The sequence below is a fragment of the Apis florea genome, unplaced genomic scaffold, assembly GCF_048593485.1.
Source record: "Apis florea isolate Af1SG1 unplaced genomic scaffold, ASM4859348v1 contig_3802_pilon, whole genome shotgun sequence".
In the NCBI taxonomy this organism is placed as follows: Eukaryota; Metazoa; Arthropoda; class Insecta; order Hymenoptera; family Apidae; genus Apis; species Apis florea.
The window spans coordinates 1,570,784-1,591,905 of record NW_028256863.1 but is presented as its reverse complement, the minus strand read 5'-3'; the positions used below and the strand labels follow the sequence as shown (position 1 = coordinate 1,591,905).

General features: G+C 34.0%; 1 protein-coding gene and 1 long non-coding RNA gene across 7 annotated transcripts in view; both read right to left on the bottom strand.

The window, feature by feature from the left end:
* The window catches only part of LOC100863053 (dual 3',5'-cyclic-AMP and -GMP phosphodiesterase 11), a 38,021-nt gene that overhangs the window by 8,413 nt on the left and 8,486 nt on the right, over positions 1-21,122 (bottom strand). The window contains exon 1 of one of the 6 annotated variants that reach the window (XR_015294964.1): positions 19,923-20,632. The exons of 3 other annotated variants lie outside the window; for them this stretch is intronic. The gene's annotated coding sequence lies outside the window, so the exon portion shown is untranslated. Of the gene's footprint in view, positions 1-6,372; positions 6,512-19,922; positions 20,633-21,122 lie in introns of those variants that run through there. 2 more of the 6 variants (XR_015294963.1, XM_031915887.2) reach the window with 2 other exon arrangements.
* LOC147656174 (uncharacterized) lies at positions 8,252-11,031 on the bottom strand. The gene is made up of 5 exons (XR_015294967.1): positions 10,761-11,031; positions 10,455-10,493; positions 9,883-10,377; positions 9,616-9,748; positions 8,252-9,488 (listed from the first exon to the last, which is right to left on the bottom strand). It is a non-coding gene; the product is annotated as an uncharacterized LOC147656174 (long non-coding RNA).

Below are 21,122 nucleotides of genomic sequence, written 5' to 3'. Positions count from 1 at the left end.
TCATTGAATTAATTATTAAATCTTATGTATAATTAATTTCGAAAACTGTAATATAATTTTTAACTTAAATTAAAATGTAAATAAAATAATTAAATTATTATTCGTAAATATATATATATATATAATTCGTTACAACATTTTGATATGAAATTCATTAATTGAAAACGAAGAAAAAAAAATTAGAAGTAATAAATAAATAGTTACGTTGACAAGTCACTCGTGGTTTTTCTGTTTATAGCAATAGAAACGAAAAGTGAAACTTAAAAAAAGAAAAAAAAAAAGAAAGAAAAACAGTCGAAAGTGAGTTTAAAAATTTGAAACCTGGTTCATCGAACAACTCTCACGTATGCGATGAACATTACAGGTATATCTCGATACCTTATTTCATTTAGGAGATACTCTCCTAATGTAATTCAATTACGTAACTGATTTAATGAACAACCGACACCGTGATCAAAACTTTCTAAAACAACTTCTCCCGCTAGAAACAAGAAGATTCAACACTGTAAACGTTTCACCTTTTGATAACCAATAACATTATCTCAGCTTGTTCAACTCGTTCATTCAAAACCGCTATTACGCGTTAAGAAATCAAAAAGACGTAATAAGAGGTAATAGCCTTTCGCAAAACCGATTCATAAATATAAAACTGGCGGAGAATTTCTTTTTCTTTTTTTTCTTTTTTTTTTTTTTAATACTTTATCTTCAATCCCAATCGGGATTAATATTATACGATTAACCTTTCGCAACTTTATCTACGAGACGTATATATTTACGACCACATATATTTATTTAATTAATTCAAATCGAATCGATATTTTATATTGAATCGATATCGATTCCTTTTAATTTTAATTACCCCCAATATTAGAACTTAGAATCACAGATTGGAACGAACATTTGCCGCGTTATGACCTCGTTAAACACTGTCGAACGTACAACGAAGATGGAATATAAATTGCACCATACACGGTGCAAGTAGCAATGCCGGAAATTCCGAGACGGCATGGCGTCGCCGATCAAATTTATATTCGTTCCACGACCGACTGACTCAACTTTTCGAAACGTTTTGTTCGTTGTCCACGTTGGCCGTGGACAAAAAAAAAAGAGAGAATTCTCCAATTACAATAGAAATTTGCAGGAAAACAATTCGACAAATTTCCTTCGAATTTGATTCAATCCGCTATATTTTTATCGATATATATATATATATTTTTTTTTATCAATTTCCATACGTTTAAAACGCGTAAAATAAGGTGGAAGGAAAACGAGACGTTTGGCTGCAACAGCCAACGATTGTTCCTCTTCGCGCTCAACCGGTATAAAGGCATCATAAATTTTACGACGTTATTTTATGCACCATAAAACAAAATCGAAGAATACACCGCAGATACAACACACCACGTATCCCACGTATTCCACGTTTAGAAAAATTTCGCGAAAATCTTACTGGTCCCGACAACGAAGATATTTTTTCTTCTATCATCGATTTGAATAAAATTCAATCAGAACGAATATTTTTCTCCCATTTTATTTTATTATTTCGACGATGTGATAAAAATTTAAAATTTTATTTATATATACAAATTAAATGGATTGTTCAATTAAATTATTGGTAGTTCGGCAAAGGGGATATTTTTTTTATCAATTTGAATAATTCAAATGGATGATATACGAATCATATTTTCTCACATTTATTACACTTTGGACAAATTTGAAATGATAAATTTGCGAAAAGGCTTCTTCATTAATTCGAGATGAAAACGTAATGTTCAATTTATCTTGACAAAGACTAATAGAGAAGCGTGGCGCATTTTTTATGCGTCTTTTACCGTGAAACAAGAAACGCAAAATGACCATCTCTCCTTGGCCACTATAAATTTTTAGGTTATGAAGGAAAAAGATCCACCCGTTGACAGAATGAGTACGTCGGTGTTGCGCGAAGAAGTTAAGCTTTCACAACTTTTTTTTAAAGACGTTAAGAAGACGGAAGAAGACTTTGTAAATAAATCGTGCTGTGGTTACATGTCGCTATCGATCGGCAATTGGGAAAATTGACAACAGCGCGAACAAAACTTGGGCTTGGTCGATTAATACGATCCCCCGCGTTATCGACGTTCGTCAGTTTAACACGAGAATTCGTTCGGGATGAATAATTTCATGGATCCTCTATCGAAAGCTCGTTGGAAAAAAAAAAAAAAATCGATGAATAATTGTTTCGCGCACGATTTAATATTCGTGTCATGTGTGTCGCATAATGTGTGCGATCGATACTACGTTTGTCAAAAGAATGTTTGAAATTACGCGCGACACTTTTACGACCCATAAGAGGAGGACTTCAGATTTTTTTTTTTTTTTACAAGTAATAATATTCAAACCCACACACGTATTTCCAACTTACTCGCGCGAAAATACAATTAACAAATTAAGATTTTTCATTTTGTACCGTGTAATAATTAACTGAAACGTATATACGTATTAGACAGTGAGTTAAGAGATATTAAATTGGGTCGTAAATTCCTTGAAAATTTTTCTTTTTACGATGCTGCAGGAAACGATAATGAACAATATTGAATGTAAAAAAAAAAAAAAAAAATCATTAAATCTAATTAAATATTTATGGATAACTAGAACTATCCATAACGCGTCGAGGACAATTTTTCAAAATTAAAAAATGTGCGTTGAAAAATTGAAATTAAGTTTTTTTGAAAGTAATTTCGAGAATAAATTTTAATTTATCGTTGGAAAAAAAAAAAAAGAAAGAAAAGGAAACACGCACAATTTTTATAAATGCACATCGTCTTTCCAGAATTCTGACAACGACGATAATAACGTGAACACGGAGATATATCCTTGATCCCTGCGTGATCGAGGAAGATATACCATTTCCTTAACGCTACGCTCGGATCGTAACTCTTCATTTTCACGAAAGAGCCAGCCCAGGCCAGGTTGATGAAAACGTTTCACGCAATAACTCGAAAGAAAAGGGGTTGGACTGAGCAAACTGTTCCCGATCTTTATTCCTCCCCGAGGTATATTAAACCGCAAACATTCGCTGAAATCATCTTGATTTCGCACCAGTTTGAATTAACGCTGCATCGAAAGGATGCAGTGTCATTAATCAATGCATCAGAAATATATATATATATATATATTTAAAACAGAACAGAAATATACGAATATAATGTATACAGTGATGATAACGAAATAAAGGATAATAATTTTTAATTTATATTTTAGTTGCGTATGAAAAAAAAAAAAAAAAAAGAACGAAATTTCGTTCGAATATTATTAGTCAATAATTTTTATGCATAAATCGATTAATAAGATTAATGATAAATAATACGATAAATTAATTTACAATAAATTAATATTTGCAACGATTATCCGCGAGCAAAACCCATTTCTTCGTCATGTGGCGTATTAATAAGTCTAGAAACGTCGTTAAATTAAATGATAATGTCTATTGTCTCCTGGAATTCTATTGTCAATCCTTATTCCCCGCGACAATTGTAATCAGTGGCAGGAAATCGCATATACGGGTTAAGTGTTATTCCTTGTGCTATTCTTTTGTGCTTCAATTATTATTTTGCATCCGATAGTTTATTTAAACGATTATTTTTTATTCAACACGCGTTACAAAACGCGAATACGCCATGTCCAAAAAGGAATCGCGAAAATGAAAAAAAAAGTAAAAAAAAAAAGAAACAATAACCGCACGTGTGCCTTTTTTGCATATCATAATTATTCATCCGTTAATTCATCTTCCGTGTCATTTCATTTTGTTTCCTTATCAATAATTAATGAAGATCTCGTTATAAATACAAATAAATGCTAAAATATATATATATACATATATATATAATGTACACGTAAACATAAACAAAAATATTAACAATGATTTTTAATTAAGGAGAGAGAAAAAAAAAAAAAAAGAAATAAAAATTTTCGCTTCCGACGATCGAGAGAAGATCGAAAACAAAGAAACCTAACCTCTAAACGAGAGGTGTCGCAAACTGTTCCCACGACTTAAAAGATAAAAACGAACGGTTAGGAATAAGTTGAGCGCGGTTAGTTTCCTCCCATGGGCCGATACAAAGGGGCACTACTACGGAAAGGTTTATTATCTCGTGTCACGTGACCCCCCCCCGCCCGCCCCTCCTCCTCCCCCCGCCCTTCGCCTTTTTGCAATCGAGATATCCAAAGCTGCGTTCGACGTTGCGAAGGATTATGAGACGCGTTTACTCATCCGTGCCGAGTTTCTCGAGCGTTCAACGTTGAATTAGCATGGGACTTTTTGCAGTGGGAACAAACCAGCAACCGTAGGAATTTTACCGGTGGCCGTGTTTTTCCACGGGTCCCCGTCGTGGCTTCGTCCACCGGTGTACCGATTCACGTCGGGGTTATTCCATCCTTTTGTATTTTAAACCACAATACGTCAACGATAAAATATACGTCAACGATAAAGGAAAAATTTTGATGGACGAGTTTGAAAATCAATTAATATAATCCTTTCTTAATCGTTTCTCTTTCTTTCTTTCTTTTTTCTTTTTTTTTTTTTTTTAATCTTGGTATTTGAAATCTTGAGAAAGGGGATTTTCCAAAGGCTCGATCTTCTTTTTTTTTTTGTTCAATTTTTATAACTAAATTATTAAAATTCGATGCCAATGTATGATTCAACGTATATTCGTTATTATATAATAATATTTAAATTTATGATATAGTAGATTAATTTATAACATGCAGTATTGCATGTTGCAAATATCTGTAATAATTAATAATATGGAAAAGTTATACGGTTAAATTTAATTTCCTATCTTGTTACTAATATAATATAATTATAAAAAAACACAGCAAGACAAACATAAATAATTGTAATTGGTGTTTCGAATTGAACGCATGATTTAATCTCTTCATTCGTCAAACTAAAAACTGGACGATTAGATTGCTTTAATAGATGGTGTTCTTATCGACTCGATCATTGGACAAACTACAAATAAGTTAAATATTTAATTAATGTAAATTATCGCGAAGCACAAGCTGGATAAATTGGTTGCACAATCCAAAGTTGTTTTCTGTTCGATGCACTTCACGATTCTAGGCGAATCAAAATAAACATCGATTACTCTATCTAATTATCATGCCATAACTAGTGACCGTCTCTGGTAATAGTTTTGGAAATGATCCAAAATAGCATGTAACAGAACAGATGGGTAATCAAATTTCGTGTCATAATTCTCTGATTTAACGATTTGTATTTTACATCTTTTACATTGGATCAACACTTTTTCTCTCCAACGTTTGAAAAAGTTCTAGAAATCGAAATTTATTCAAAGAGAATATTCACAAAAATGCAACAAATTTCGAATTTTAAAAATCTCATCTTTATATATATTTTCAAACCATTGATAAACCATTGATAAACTTCTCCCATGTTTGTCAACTTTGTATATATCCTCATAAATGATTGATTAAATAAAGAAAAAAAGAAAAATAATAAAACATATCTTCCATTGGCCTATATTCCATCAATCACGGTGCGAGCGAACGATTTGCACATCGCACATTGAAGCACGGGTATGCATTAAACGGTATAACCCATATAACTGATCGCTAACCATCGTTAATGATGGGGACGCGTGTTAGTTACAATTAATGGTACACGCCGTTTCCCAGGCCCCGCAGGTATGGATATTTTGCAGCCGGTCTTCGCCCGTATTCAACGATCCGTTGATCGTATATCGTTCTACCTCGTCGATCTTAATAAAAATAAATGGGGCGATCGTAATTTCGATAATAGCTGATAATTGGAATAAGCAGTATAGGCGCGCGATATAACAACAATGCTCTTATACAACGTGCGAAATATGTATATCTGATCACGATCGAATATTATATTTAATATTTTCTTTAAGGAAAATCAGGGTGCTTGCTTCGAGTTTAATTTATACGGCGGCGAGAATATAAATAGAGGAAGTCATTAACTTATATTTATAAAATTGTTTGTATTTTGACATATAAATGTGCAAAATGTTAATATATTCGTATCGTCGAATAGAATTTTTTATATGTATCAACAATAAAATTAATTCTCATCTTTTTCATGCCATCACTATCTCGTTTAATCTAACCTAAAATTGCTTGTAACTTAATAAATCAGCATCGATAGATATTTTTGTATTCCAATTTTGTATTTATTTTGATTAAAATCGATCCATTACAGATGTTTCACGGATATATTAACATGTATGTGTCGTATATACTTTATATATCAAAAAATAAAAACACTTGCCTCGATATTTGATGAAAATTAATCGATCAAATTCACTATATAGCTATAATCATTTCGAAGTAGTTGCCAAAAATACTTACATAAGGTGTATCACCTATGTCTAACTAAAATCGCATTGCTTTCAAACGAAGAAGGAATTTCACGAATTTCCAATACGATCGGTTGTATCGCTCGTTTGATCGCGTGGAATCCAAGCGTTTACCCGTTACCGCTAATGGTGACAGTACCAGTCGCATTATGGTGCTGCCGGTGTTGAGTGGCGAGAAACAGTAAAGTAGCGAACACGAGCATGCGACCAAGCGGCCTTCATTCGCTGCGACTCGGCGCTGTGGCGCCAAGCTGACCTATCTGTTCTACCAGCCACGGTTGCTCGGTTTGATTGCTTGACTTCCTCGAGAAACAGCAGCTTGACTGCGCAACGTTTATCTTCTTCGTCGCTTGCTAACATGAAATAATAGAACGTTAACGATTTTCTAATTTTCTAATTTATCGGTGAACTTTCGTCCGGATGTTTGAATCCAATAACATGTTTTGAGGTTATGAAGCGAGTGATGCGTTCGTTCTATTCTTTCGAAATATATATCGTGAGATTTGAAGAATCGAGTGGCGCGAAAATTTTAAAAGGAATATATACGATTATATTGGATTGATGCGTAAAATGAAGCGAAAAAGGAACGAATTGAAGAACGAATTGAATGTATCTCTATTTTATTGTTACAGTATTTCGAGGTTAAAGTTCTAAAATTTTTGATAAATTTCAATTTTGAAATTGATTAGATTCTTTATAAAATAAATTTTTTACGAAAAAGAGCGAATAATTAAAATCGAACAAAATATAAAAAATGTTTTAAACAATTATAGATTGATTTAATTAAAATTTCAAAGACACTGATAACTCGACACTAATTATTCTATTAATCTAATGATTTTATCTATCAAATTATATTTATCAAGCTAGGATTTAGTACCAAGCTCAGCTATCAATCAAGAGTAATCTCCATGGGATTTATTTAATTAAACTTATCAAACTGAATATATTCACGCGGTAAGCATTTTTATTGCATCATATTTTTTTCAAAAACTCCAACATTGCCACTTGACGGATAAATCAAATTCATCGATTTTTCCCATTTCTTCAGCATATCGAGGAAACTTTTATCCTTAGGATATGATAAAGTTCATTTTCATGGTTTTACGACTCGTTAAATGACCTTCAATTTCGATCTTCAAGAGGATTGAAGCACAAAGTTCTGTAGCAACTTGGCAACTATATAGCGAACGCAATCGTAACATAAAGATAAGCGAAAATTGACTCACTATCACATGGTTTAAGTCACGTTTGATAAAGAATTTTTAACGAGTGAACCAACATTTTCCATAAAATCATTTGATTCATTTTCTCTGTATATGCAATTCTAAGAACGCGATTACACTCGTTTTATACAATGGATTACATCAAATGACTATGATAACGATGAAATAAAAGATATCGATCGAAGATCAGGAACCCATGTATCGATTCGAGTGTTCTTTATCTGATTACTTAATCAATTTGTAATCGTTCAATTTCATAACATTATATAGCGCAACATAATTGCTTCGAAAAAAAAAGATTGAAGAATTAAATTCGAAATTACGCGATAACTATCATCTTTTTTCTCTTTGCCGTATATCATTCCTGATTTTTTTCCAGATAAATCATCTTTATTACCACTATTTCTCATTTCCGCGTTATAATCCATTCAATACTTTATCGATATCGCATCAACATCTTTTATAAATTCATTAAATAATTTTATAATGCTCATTCTACTTGTCAAAAGAAATAAAACACGTATTTTCAATCGTACATTTAAAAATTAATTCTCTTATCAAATGCTTTCCATCATTCATGAAAGAAAACGAAAAACAATATCAACGATATCTGTTGTTCACTGCTGGAAAAAAAATACCGAAGAATTTGATCAGTATTCGAGAGGAATGTTCTATTTTCACACGCATTTTTGTTCCTAACATTGCTATTTGTCAACATGGACACGCATACAAATTCGATTATGCGATAACAGAGGACAACTGAAGGTCTAATGAAACGACGAGATGCAACCTCTCGCATGACTTCATAATTGAAAATAATTACATCATTTGTACAATAGAATCCCATCTCTATTCACTTATTTTGAATATTCAAGACAAATCTCTTGTAGCGTATGATATTCGAGAAACCTAAATTCATGATTTTTTAAAAAAAAATGTTTCTTTTCAGTAGTAAACGGTACTTCCTATGCATTCCAATAAAAATCCCTGCACGCGTGATAAAATGATAAAAAGAAAAAAAAAAGAGAGAGAAAAAAAAAACGAACACGTTCACTCGAACGAGCAAACGGTTTCTCGATCGATGTTCGAAGGGGGAAGCGATCCGCACGATGCATGATTTCTCTGACAATGACAATGCGCGTGGTTCGGTTGGTAGCGATGGTTGGATATCGAAGAACAGTAAAGCCAGGCAACAAGAGCATGCAACCGACCGGCCTTCACTCGGCTTGCCTCTCGGCCTGGTGGCGCCAAGCTGACCTATCTGTTTCCACCAACACACACCATACAACTCTCGCCTTTGCACATCGGCCTGTCTTGCTCGACTGGGCTGGTGTGCACAGTCACAGGAAAGTGCAGACGTGCTCGCGCAACCATGTTTTTCTCTATATAGCGTTTACACGTCGTGCAAGTAACGTCCGCTCCTCTCACGTGTGCGTGCGCCACGAACGAATCGAGCACGATGTGCCGCGTGATCGTAAGCAATCGCCTCGGTCTACGTATCTCGCGAACTTCTTTTTTCTCGATCCAAGCAAGGTCCATCAATTACCTTCTATATACACACTGTTCCGTTCATACCGGGGATTATTTTCGCGCGAGATTCCACGGAATCCCTCGTCACATTTCAATCGTGTTCTCACTCATCTTTTTTTCCTTCTAATGAATGATAAATATTTGAATAGCTTGATGATGCGGTCGTTATCGCGCGGTCATTTTTTTTATCGTATCCACAAAGTGGATATACCGTCGGTGAAATATCCGGAAACTTGATTATCTTCGACAGGATATATAACAGCGATTGCAGAGTTAGGAAGGAGACCGAGAAAAGTATCAAAGCTCTACAAATATCGAGCTATAGCTGTTTCGATAAATACGACGCTATTGTCTGTAATAAAAAAAAAAAGAAAAATAATATTTCGATCTGCGCAAGTGTATAAATAATTAAAGATTTTCACAGACAAAGGTAAATATTTTCTTAACATTATTATTGATAAACGATAAAATGTCATTACCGGATACATTCCGCAACAAGAAGTCATTATATCTTACACCGTTATGCACACAGAAGTGGGATGAGCATAGTTCAGATGTAAAATTGCGTTTCACGATCATTTGTTTCAAAATAAAACAATTTTATTCCTAGTCCTGTAATATAATGAAAAGTTTGAAAACGGATATATCAAAATATCGTATTGATGATTTAACATAAATTTTATACAGATTAAAAAACAGGGAAGAAAAAAAGGCGGGAAAAAGAAAATGATACAAACGATGTTTACATGTTGGAATTTCACAATGTCCGGAAACGGAATCATTGCTACTACAATTTCAACCGTCGATCTTGTATCTGCGATCACGACAAGGTCGAAGGGATCCGAAAAAGGACAGAAAAGCGGAACGAACAGATGAAGAAGGATTTATCGCATCTCGTTCCTCGATCTCTCTTCATGTCCGTCGGGGGCCTCCCACTTTACCTTTGAGTTTATACGAACAGGCCACCGAAACCTGCTTTTCGACCGGTCGCCCTCATCTCCCCCCCCCCCCCCTCCTCTTTTCGAATCCCGGTAGCACCGGTCCTCTTCTTCTCCTGCAAAGACCACGGTACTTCGTCGTTGTGTCAAGTTCAATGCCACCGTTTTTCGTATCTTGCTCTCCTTTTGTTTCTTTCTTTGACTCGTTATCTCTTTCCTCCACTTCAATACCCTCGTCTCAATTTCATCTTGTTGTGTTTCCCTCATATATTTTTCTTCGTTCCTCTGCACTTCTATCTAATTCTACAATTTTTGTGTTTTTATCTTTTTATTTTACCGGAACGATAATGTATGCAGCATGCAATTTTGTGTGAAATTACCGTTATTATAGCTGTTTCACTGCTTTTACCGCAACTCTTCTTCGTATTATTGTTTTGCAAAGTTCAAATTTATATAGGTTAATCCTTAAAAATTATCGTTAAAAAAAAAAATCACGTTAAAAATGAAATTTGTACGGAGTGAAATTTCACACACGATAATATTTAATTTCTAGAAATCGAACGTCTAAAAATCCATATAAAAAACGTAAAATAACTAAGATTCTCCAATAAGTCAAATTTCATCTTCTTTCTTTATAATCAAACACAAATTGATAATATATACTGATTATACATCAATTTTCTAACCTCTAACGCTTGTTTTGACAGTTTCTCTATTTTCTTCAACAGCGCCACCTCTTTTCATCATCTTTCTATCTCCGTGCCTTCTCCTCTTGGAATTTCCGTTTTTGCCAGTTCTACGCACACCTTCTCGTTCGACAAACTGCTTACATCTTTTTCTCAGTGTCCGGTTCTTTCTCTCCTTCCGGCTGGCTACCGTGCGTCAAAGCCTCTTTCGTACGTCATTGATAGCCAGCTGGGCAGCTGGCGAGCTACCGGCTACCATAATCGCTCCTCTGTCTGCGATTCGTTGCTCGCATCGTGTGTACGTTTACAGCAGCGCCAAATGAATGCGGCGGGGTGTGAAGGAAATCGAAACGACGATTCGAGAAGATCGCGTTCGCGTGGCGAGTCTCGCATTTTTGATCGAGATAATGCGTCACGAAATGACCAAGTGATTTCAATGTTTATACATTGTCTTTGGAAATTTCTGCGATTCATATTTTTTTCTATTCTATTGTTGAGTCTACGATCATTTTTGTTAAAAATTAATGTTTCGATTGATCTTTGAACATTTGTTTGAAAGTCGATAATAAAGCAACCATTTTCGCATCATAAAAAACTAACTAGTTTGTGTTTACATTGATGCAATTATCATTTGTTATCACTCCAGATGTTGCAATGATATTTTATGTTTGATATCTTGTTATGTTGTTGGTTTTTCTTAATGTGTAATTTTTTTTGAACATCCTAAAGACATAAATCGTTAATAAGTTAAATGCAGATACAACAACTAATAAAAAGAAAATACTATGATGTAAACATTATGAGATAATCAATCCGGAAATGATAATAATTTTCCAGATATATGATATCAACCGATTGCAATATTGCATCAATGATATGATTTAAAATCTCTTGTGATGTTAGATTCGTTGCTTTGTTCTTTTATTATATCAAATCTATTTATTGCATCGATAACAATAGGAAGTTATATACCACTATAATAGATCGACGTATATGTATCGAAATTAACGGTAATTTTAAAAATTATTCTTTCACAAAGTTTATCGAAAAAGTTAATTGTTTCCTTTTTTGTCCATTATTCTTCTCGACGTATTCTTCACTTAATAATTATTAAGAGTTTTCTGAATAATGAGTAATACGTGTGGAAAAAGGGTCGACATCGTTAAACGTCGCAATTGAAAGAGAAATAATGGCACAGTTTGCTTGGTTTTCAGTTCACGTTGAATGGGTGTTGTCGGCGAAACGGTGCTGTTATATGTCTTACTGTAAGAATACTTTTTTTTGCCTATATAATCGTTGGCTGCCTGACACGAGAGTTATCACAACGGCCTACCGGTGATCCGGAGCGGCGTCGTCGTCAACTCACGGAAATGTGGCGCCAAGATATTCGTAACAAATACACTGTCATTTAAAAAAATTTGAATCATTAACATTTTTCAAGAATTCATAATCAAAAATTAGGATTTAGAATTTAGAATATTACAGAAAAAATATTACACAAGTATAGTAGAAAATAGAAATTAAGTTAAGTTAGGTTAGGTTATAACCTCAAAAAAATTTCAGAATATATTTGCGAATTTTTATAAGCACTGTTTAAAAAAGTATTTATATATTCCAGACAAAAATCTTATTAAAATATGAATAATTTGAATAATAATATTTATAATAACATTATATTTGTGTTAAATTATAACTTCAATATTTTATCAATGTATGTTTCACATTCCCTGGAACTAAGCGTTAAATAATAATTTACAATGCTATCGTATATTAGCTATCACATATTCATGAAGATTATCCGCAAATATGATTAAGAAAATTTGAATAAATAAAATGAAGAAGAAGACAAGGAAGCAGGAAATACAAAAATGTTTTCCTCGAAGTGAACGTAGGACATTTCTGTTCGCCGTACATGTTATATGCACAGTGTATACGTGTTATCACAACGATTTACAAGCTGGATCCGTGGCAGTACAGTCATTGCAATTACGGAAATAGGTGGCCGCGTTGGTACACGTAGCTATGGAATTTTCATTCAAGCCGGCAATTAGTATTCCAAATGTTCTTAGCATAGACTTTCAAAGTGTGTCATTGAAATTCCTGTTAAAACTCATAATATTCTTTTATCACATCGCAGTGGTAGTAACATGTACATGTGAAATAACAAGTTCACCTACAAGATGCAAATACTTTTCTAACCTCCAAAGATACAAGACGCAAGAGAAAAAGAAGCAAATATTTAATATAATTTGTTGTGTATTACCTTTGTATATCTTATATGTCATTTTATTTTTATATATTTTTTTTAATTTATAATTTTTGCAAAAAAAATTTTTTATTCTGATAAACTCCTATTTGCGAATCGTATTAGCCATTTAAAATTAATTTCGATAGACAAAAATTTTACGACATTTATTATTGAATATCAGTTTGCATTTATGGATTTATGCGACCATTTTCTCAACTCGCTATTCTTGATTTTTCTTTCATTGACTGAAATAATAATATTAAACCATAAATTTAATGATTAATAAATTTAAACATGGATTAAAGCATCAAGAATGAAATAAAAGTTTTTCATAAAAAAAAAAACTAATTGTAAATACATTTTTAAAAATCCCTAAGTCAATATAGACTAGAACATAAGATCAAATTAGATAACATGGAACTAACTTTATACACATACTTGGAAATCCAATTTAGGAATGGGATATTCCATCATTAGAGATAACAAGATACCAAAGTCTTCCTAAATTAACATCCATCTTCTGAAGCATATGCGACTCTTGATATACCGAAATATATTAAGAATCCCCCACTCCTCAAAATTGTTTGCATAGACAATTCTATAAACGTATGTTACATTCACTGAAATCCTTCAAAATAGATACTGAACGTACACATGGTACTTTAGTTAATTATTCAATAATTAAATGATATATATTTCTTTTTTTCTTTAAAAACAACTCAAAAGAATAGGTTTCTATCATAAATAATATTGAAAGTAAGCACATAATATTTTTACAATCAATATATATATATATATATATATATATATATATATGTACAACCAAATTATTATTATAGTTGATTACTATTATTTAAAAATCATAATGAAATTCGATGTATGAAAACTTGCTTTCAATTTATTACTTTATATTACTACTATAATTATATTACTTTGAATCCTGTTTCTGATAACGTATCATATACTGTTTCTGATTCCATTGCTAATATGTATATAGTTTTATATACATATTATTTAAATAAATTTTTGAAGTAAATAATTTCACTAAAAGCTTTTTGTACATTTCAACATGCATTCTTAACAATGCAATTATTTTTTATTTATTCACATGTCGTTTATTTTTCATGATGCTTTATTAATAAATCAAAAATTCAATACTCTACAAAATTCAAACACCTAACCTAATTTCAAATCAATCCTTATAAAATATCTAAAACTATAATCTAACCTCTATATGTATTCCAATAATTTTGAAAAATTACATAAAACGAACGAATTGTATAAAATATGTATTAAATATTCAAAATGAAATACTCTCAAATTACAAAAATGCGCGAAAAGAATAAATCTAACCTCTATAAACGCAGTTATACGAATCGCGTAAGACACGAGTCGAAATGACGAAAAAAAAATTTTTCTTTCAGTCGTTGAATTTTGATCGCTAGAATAACGTTGAACCGAGCCATCCACCACCGTTTTAATCTCGTGCCGACGTACCGTCTGGCTTGACGGAATCGACAAGAGAAAAATAAACGTATTCACCGTAGCGAACTGAGCAACAGTCGTGATGGTTTCGTCGTCGAGGTCCACTTTCGGTATGCAAGAAGAGAACGCGGCACGAACGCGCGTCTATATTAAACTCGGTCGATGCTCGTGTGAGTGCGTGAGCCTGTCGGTAAGCTTGCAAGCACGGGCAGCCTTTCCCATTTAACCCGAATCAACCATTTTCTTAATGGCAATGCTCGATTTGGCATCCGCGATCCTCCTTCAATTCTAATTTCTTTTCTTCTTTAAACTCTCTCTACGATTGGAAATAAAAGGTATTTGATTTTAATTACGAAAGAAAGAATATCGTTATGATATACATATTGATCTTCAATGGGTAATATTTAAATTATGTAATGTGATGTGATTAATTTTTCCTTTCCTTTTATATCTTATTTTTTTTTCAAATGGAAGATTGAAAATGAAATATTCATATAAATATATGAAAATATATTTATATTTTTTGATATGAAAATATCAATATATCGTGATAATACATCAATGAATAAGATGTAGGTTATGTTCAATTAAAGTTTTTTTTTTTAGAAAATATTCTTTTTCTTTCTCGTTTTTTTACAAAAAAAAAAAACGTTTTAATATTAAAATAAATAAATATTTTGTTCTATATTAGTGAAAAGCATAATGATTATAAATAAAAGATGTCTAGAAATATAAAATATTTTGTAATTGCTAATTTACGAGCCAGAAAATTATACGGAGAGTGATTTAGAAAATCTGTCTCAGTTATCGTTTTATTTTTTTTTTGATTTCTGATAAAAATTCGATTCCGGTAAATGAATCTATGATTAATGTTATTAGAAAATTGAAGGTGAGCATCAGCTTTTGAGTTTTATCATTCTCCGATATTATACTTTTTATTATCTATCATCCATCATATCATTTAGCAAACTTGTTCAGAATTTTTAGCCGACAATTTCCGCAGATGAGTCACGACTTAGAATTACAAACTAGTTGGACAATTTCCAATTTATTAAGAACACTTCTTTACGAAAATCAGATACGACGAAGGAATAATTGGATTAAAATTTTATCGTAAATTCTACATACATAAATTACATTTGATGCAATTAATTCATCCAAAATATTTCTAGTAATATCTTTTTTCATAAAAAAAAAAAAAACCAAAGTCATTCACAATTGTAACACTGACATTTCCTTTTCATATTCTCAAATTATATGGGGAAAATCCAATCATAGTATCATATATCATTTTAACTACTAGATATATTGAAATACTTTCTATTTATTTATGACGTACAATTCAGTTACATAGTCGATATAAACTTCAACTCACGGAAACAAGTATACGTCAACTACTGGATCGTACGTCATAAATGAATAAAAACTATTTTAGGATTTGGCGAATTCGATACACGATACGGCGTCAAATTAAATTTTTTTCGTATATTCCAGAAATACGGAAAGGAAATCTTCCATATCGAATAATGACGCTAGTGACAAAAAAATAACTAGATCTTTCCCCGAAGAAATTTTAACGCTAATTTAATGCCGTTGCGGTTTGTACGGAACGTTAAAGCTTAGATTTAAGAATCTTCGCAGATATGATGTTTTATTTACCGACATTTATTTACCGACCAAGTATAAAAGTAAAAAGAAGTCAATTTTTGTATCCATCATCGAAAAGTTTCGTAAACCCGAAGCAATTTTAACGCTAATTTAATACCGTTGCGGTTTATACGCAACGTCAAAGCTTAAATTTAAAGCTTCGCAGATATGATTTTTCATTTACCGACATTTATTTACCGACCAAGTAAAATATAAAAGTAAAAAGGAGTCAATTTTTGTATCATTATCGAAATTTGTATCATACCATCATCGAAAAGTTTCGTAAAGAAATTTTAACGCTAATTTAATGCCGTTAGACTAAGATGCCTTAGATTTAAAGCTTCGAAGCTTACAATTAAAAAGCTTCTCCTCGTTCTTTCACTTGAATATAATTTTTTTATTTATTCGCGATCAAGTAGAAAAATAAAAAAAAAAAAAAAAAAAGTCAATTTTTGTATCCATGATCGAAAAGTTGATTCGATAATAATTAATAATAATTTCAAATAATAATATAAGAATAAATTCATAGTAGCCGACAAACAGACTTGCTTCTAAATTTTTCTCTACACAATTACCCGCGATTAGGCCACGATAGCAAACATCTCTTAGGCTAATAACGAAGCTTATTTACATGGTCGAAGGCAAGTGTCGATACATCATTCCGTGACAACGATGATTCCAAGGAAGAATGGGACTTCATTTGTCCGTTTTACGCAATTTTGTCACGATGCGACGAATCCCATGAATGTTAATCGATATTCTAATATGTTTAGAGCTTGTTCTTTGGAAATTAATGAAATTAATCTACGAGTAATAATAATAATAATAATAATAATAATAATAATAATTGAAAATAATTTTTCATAATTTCGATGCATCATTTCGTCGAGGAAAAAGTGTAAGTAGTTTTTCTTCTTTTTTCTTTTTCCACCTAATTAAAAATTCATGGTGGAAGATATAGGAAGAAAATATATACACAAAGAATGTCCCAGTTTTTCCGGCCAAACTTTATCGGTGTGTTTCTTTTTATTTTCTTTTTCACAAATAATAAAAGAAAGAAAAAAAAAAGTTGCTTATCCCGTTTGAAGTTTTTTTTTTTTTTTTTTTTTTTTTTTATTAGAAAATTACAACAAAAAAAACAACAGAGGGAGGGAAAGAAACAAGCGCTTCAAACGCTTGATTTAAATTTTTATTTTTTTCAGCATATCAAACGAGAATCGATAGAGGGAATTTTTTTAATAATAATAGCACTTTTTTCTTCTTCTTCTTCTTCTTTTTTCGTTTCTAAATTACTAAATTAAACCTCTCTCTACCTCTCTCTCTCTCTCTCTCTCTCTCTCTCTCTCTCTCTCTCTCTCTCTCTCTCTCTCTCTCTCTCTCTCTCTCTCTCTCTCTCTCTTTCATTCGAAAAAACACGAATGAAAAGCAAACACGAGAGAATTCTATCAAAGAGAAAGGATTATTTGATAAATTCATATCAACTAAATTAAGATTGTGCATCGGCTATCACGATGCTTCCGGCTCGCCATCGAGCAATAACTTTATTTGACCGAGAGCAAATATTTAAGCTTTTTCTCCCCTCAAAATAAACGATAAACGTCTTGAAGAAACGTCTTCTGGTGGTCTTCTCTTGGAGAGAGAGAGAGAGAGAGAGAGAGATGTCAACTTTTCCGGATTTGAGGTGAAATCAAAAAATAGAAATCGTATTTCATTTTTTCTGGAATGTTTGAATCGACGATGAAAAAGTGTGTGGTTTAAAATGGAGCGTGTTCCAAAGCAACGAATTCAGAAAGAGTCGAAGTAAATTGCTACGATGCGAGTATCCAATTACGATTTCATTTCAGGAGAGTAGCATGGAGAAACCCGTTCAAAATTACTCAAGCAACAAGCTTTCTTAGTATACACACTTCTCCACCATATACGCCTTACCATTTTAATTAGGTGAAATTCATAGCGAGTTTTCAATGAAATACGCTAATACGCGATTGCGTGTGTTACTTAAATCATATTTACGCACGTTCGAAAATTGCGACACGATATATATGAGGAGAGAGAGAGAGAGAGAGAGAGAGAGAGAGAGAGAGATGAATCTCTATTCAACATCTACAACAGAAATTTTCACAGAGCATCGATCGATCGAAATTATTTAGAAACCGAGACGATAATCGAGAAGAGCTCGAGTAAGAACCTCAACACGATTTTGGAGAATTAATTTTTCTGTAAAAAATTTAGGAAATTCCAATTTTTTTGACGAATAAAAATTCAAAAAGAATAAAATCATCATCGACTAGGAAATACAGAGAAGCTTGAAATAAAAGATTTATTCGTTGAGGCGGATCGAGTTATCCTAAAGAGGCTATGGGTTTTCGCGGATACCTTCCAGTAACCTATCGTAGCTATTACGCTATTACGACCTGGGGGCCACTAATGGGGCCCATGCTGTGCACGAAGGAATCACGTTACGTACGCATGCAGCTACGGTCAACCGTGTGTACACGCGCGTACAGAAAACGCGTAGTCATGCGCCTCGCGTCGCTGCGTTTATTGCATACACCCATCCTCCGATCCACCGAGTGCTGCTGCTCTCCATGCTGGAAGAAACGGTTACACACGAAATACAATACTTTCGGTACGTGACGTTCGAGCAAGCGGCTGCATTTACAGCCACCGCAGCCCCGTGGTGGTGATACGCGTCTGTTACTACCGAAACTTTTCCATCGGGGGGAGGGGATTGGATATAGCGCGCAGCTACCGTGACTCAAAACGCGACGAAGACACGACCAACGTTCTTTCTTTTTCTACTGTTTAATAGAAACGCTCGGTGATGCTCTTCTACGAGCGGATCTAATTTATTACCCGTGCGATTGCACCGAGCTATTGATAACAGAGCCGCGACAACTACGTCGTTAGTATGTACGTATACATGATGCTCGTTCGTGCTTCTTATCTATAAATGCGCGAGTGTTGAAGCGCGGTGGTCCTTTTTTCCCCCTCCCTCGAACACGTTTTTTAACTTTCGTTTCGCGATCGTAAGAGATACTACGTGCGCGCTCTCGTCTCCTCGTGGAACGAATTCGGGCAATGAATAACGCACGAAGATACGAAAATTTATAGAATAGCGACGCGCAATGATATTTGCTCATCGAGAAAACGATGCACGAAGAAATATATTACAATCGATATCGGATGGCATCGTTACTTTTGACAGTTGTTCTTCCATAACCTCAAAAACGTAACATCTTTCAGAGTTTTAAACTCTTTCTGAATGTTAATGCGGCGATTACGTTTCGTAGTTACGCGCAACTAAACACGTATTAACCTAATAAAGATGAAAAACAAATTCTTTTTTTTTTCTCCCGCATATCGTTAACCTCTCTGCGGACAAGATATCTCGTCACGCGATATCGTTTACGTGACACTTTGAACGAAATATCTCACGTGTTTAATTTCCAACGAATAATCAATTGATGAGAGAAAAATGTAGAAAGTTTTATATTATTTGCTAAAACGAAAATTAAAAAGATCGAATCTTCGTTATTGATTAAAGTCCAAAATTCTACAATTGATCTAAAACGAAAGTTATACGTATCATCGGATTAATTTGCTAAAATAAACAATTTTTAACAAAATATTGAATTCACACTTTCTTTTTTCCAAGCTAATCTAAATTATTAATTAAGGATGAAACAACGTGACACGCGTGAATACAAAAACAATCTAAATAAGAAGAGGAAGAAGAAACGAAACAAAAGAACATAGAGAAGCAAAAATCGGCAACTCACATTGATCGAATATCTTAAGCATCGCTTTCTTCAGCTGCATAATCGTGCGCTCAGTGTGGCGAGGCGCCTCGACGAAGTGGAACAATCAGGTTCATAAAACAGCGTGGTCGACATGTAAGAATCGAGCGCCGCTCGTCTCGCACGCAACTCGTTCCTTCTTCGACAGAGAGCAGTCCATCCTTCGGACACGAAAACCGCGGTGTCCTTCAAGGAGCGACCGTGCGTCTCGCAGGACGTTGCTCGGTCGTCCGGCAGCCCGCTATTCTCCACCACGACCGCATCCTTGTTCCTCTTCTGCGTCGCTTCCTTTTCTCCCCCTTTCTTCACCGTTCTTCGCCCCAGCTGCGCGTTCTTCTTCTCGAGCCTCTTCTCTCGAACGGCTTACCGCTCGCGCGCGACTCGCTTCGACTCTCTCCTCTCCTCTCCTCTCCACTCCGCGCTAGCAGTTTCCCGTTCCACACGGAACGCCGCTATACACGCACGTTACACGCTCTTCAACCGCTCCACCGCGCGTTCCGCTAGAGAAGTTGACGACTCGTGCGCCCGCGCGCACGCAACCAACTTCGGGGAAGCACTCTCTCGTCTCGTCACTTCCGGTGCACTGGAATCCCTACGATGAATGAACTCGCTTGTGTTGTAATCGCTCCCACGTAGCGAACCGACCTCTCGGGGCAAATTTCCTTCGATAACATCCACGTGCCTGGGGAGGCCTGAACACGCACAGAAACTTCGTTTTCGCGATGGAGGTAGAGATGGATGAAATCGATCGTTCTCAATTCGATCGTTTTCTTTTTTTTTTTTTCCCATTAATCGATATTACGATGTCGAAAACGTCGCTCGTCGGAGACGATGTTCAATCGACTCGTTCTCGAGCTGGAAGCCGACTGCTGCGCCTCCGATTCGCGACGCCGATCATTTCTTCATCTCGGCAAATGATCGTTAGTCATAAAGAATGTTTAACGATCGATCAAACTGTTCGTTAAAAGACGTGGCACTAATTGTTAATACTGTTGGGAAAACGAAGGAGTAACTAGTTTTCAGTGAACAGTATTTAAATGAATTCAACACTCTCGAATACTGTAGTTCTAACGACTGGATGCAGGATGGATCAACTTTCGAGTTGAATTCCGAACTACTGTTATGATCTCGCGATCGTCTTGTCGAAATACGTGACGTTAAAATAGTTTTAACGATCGAACG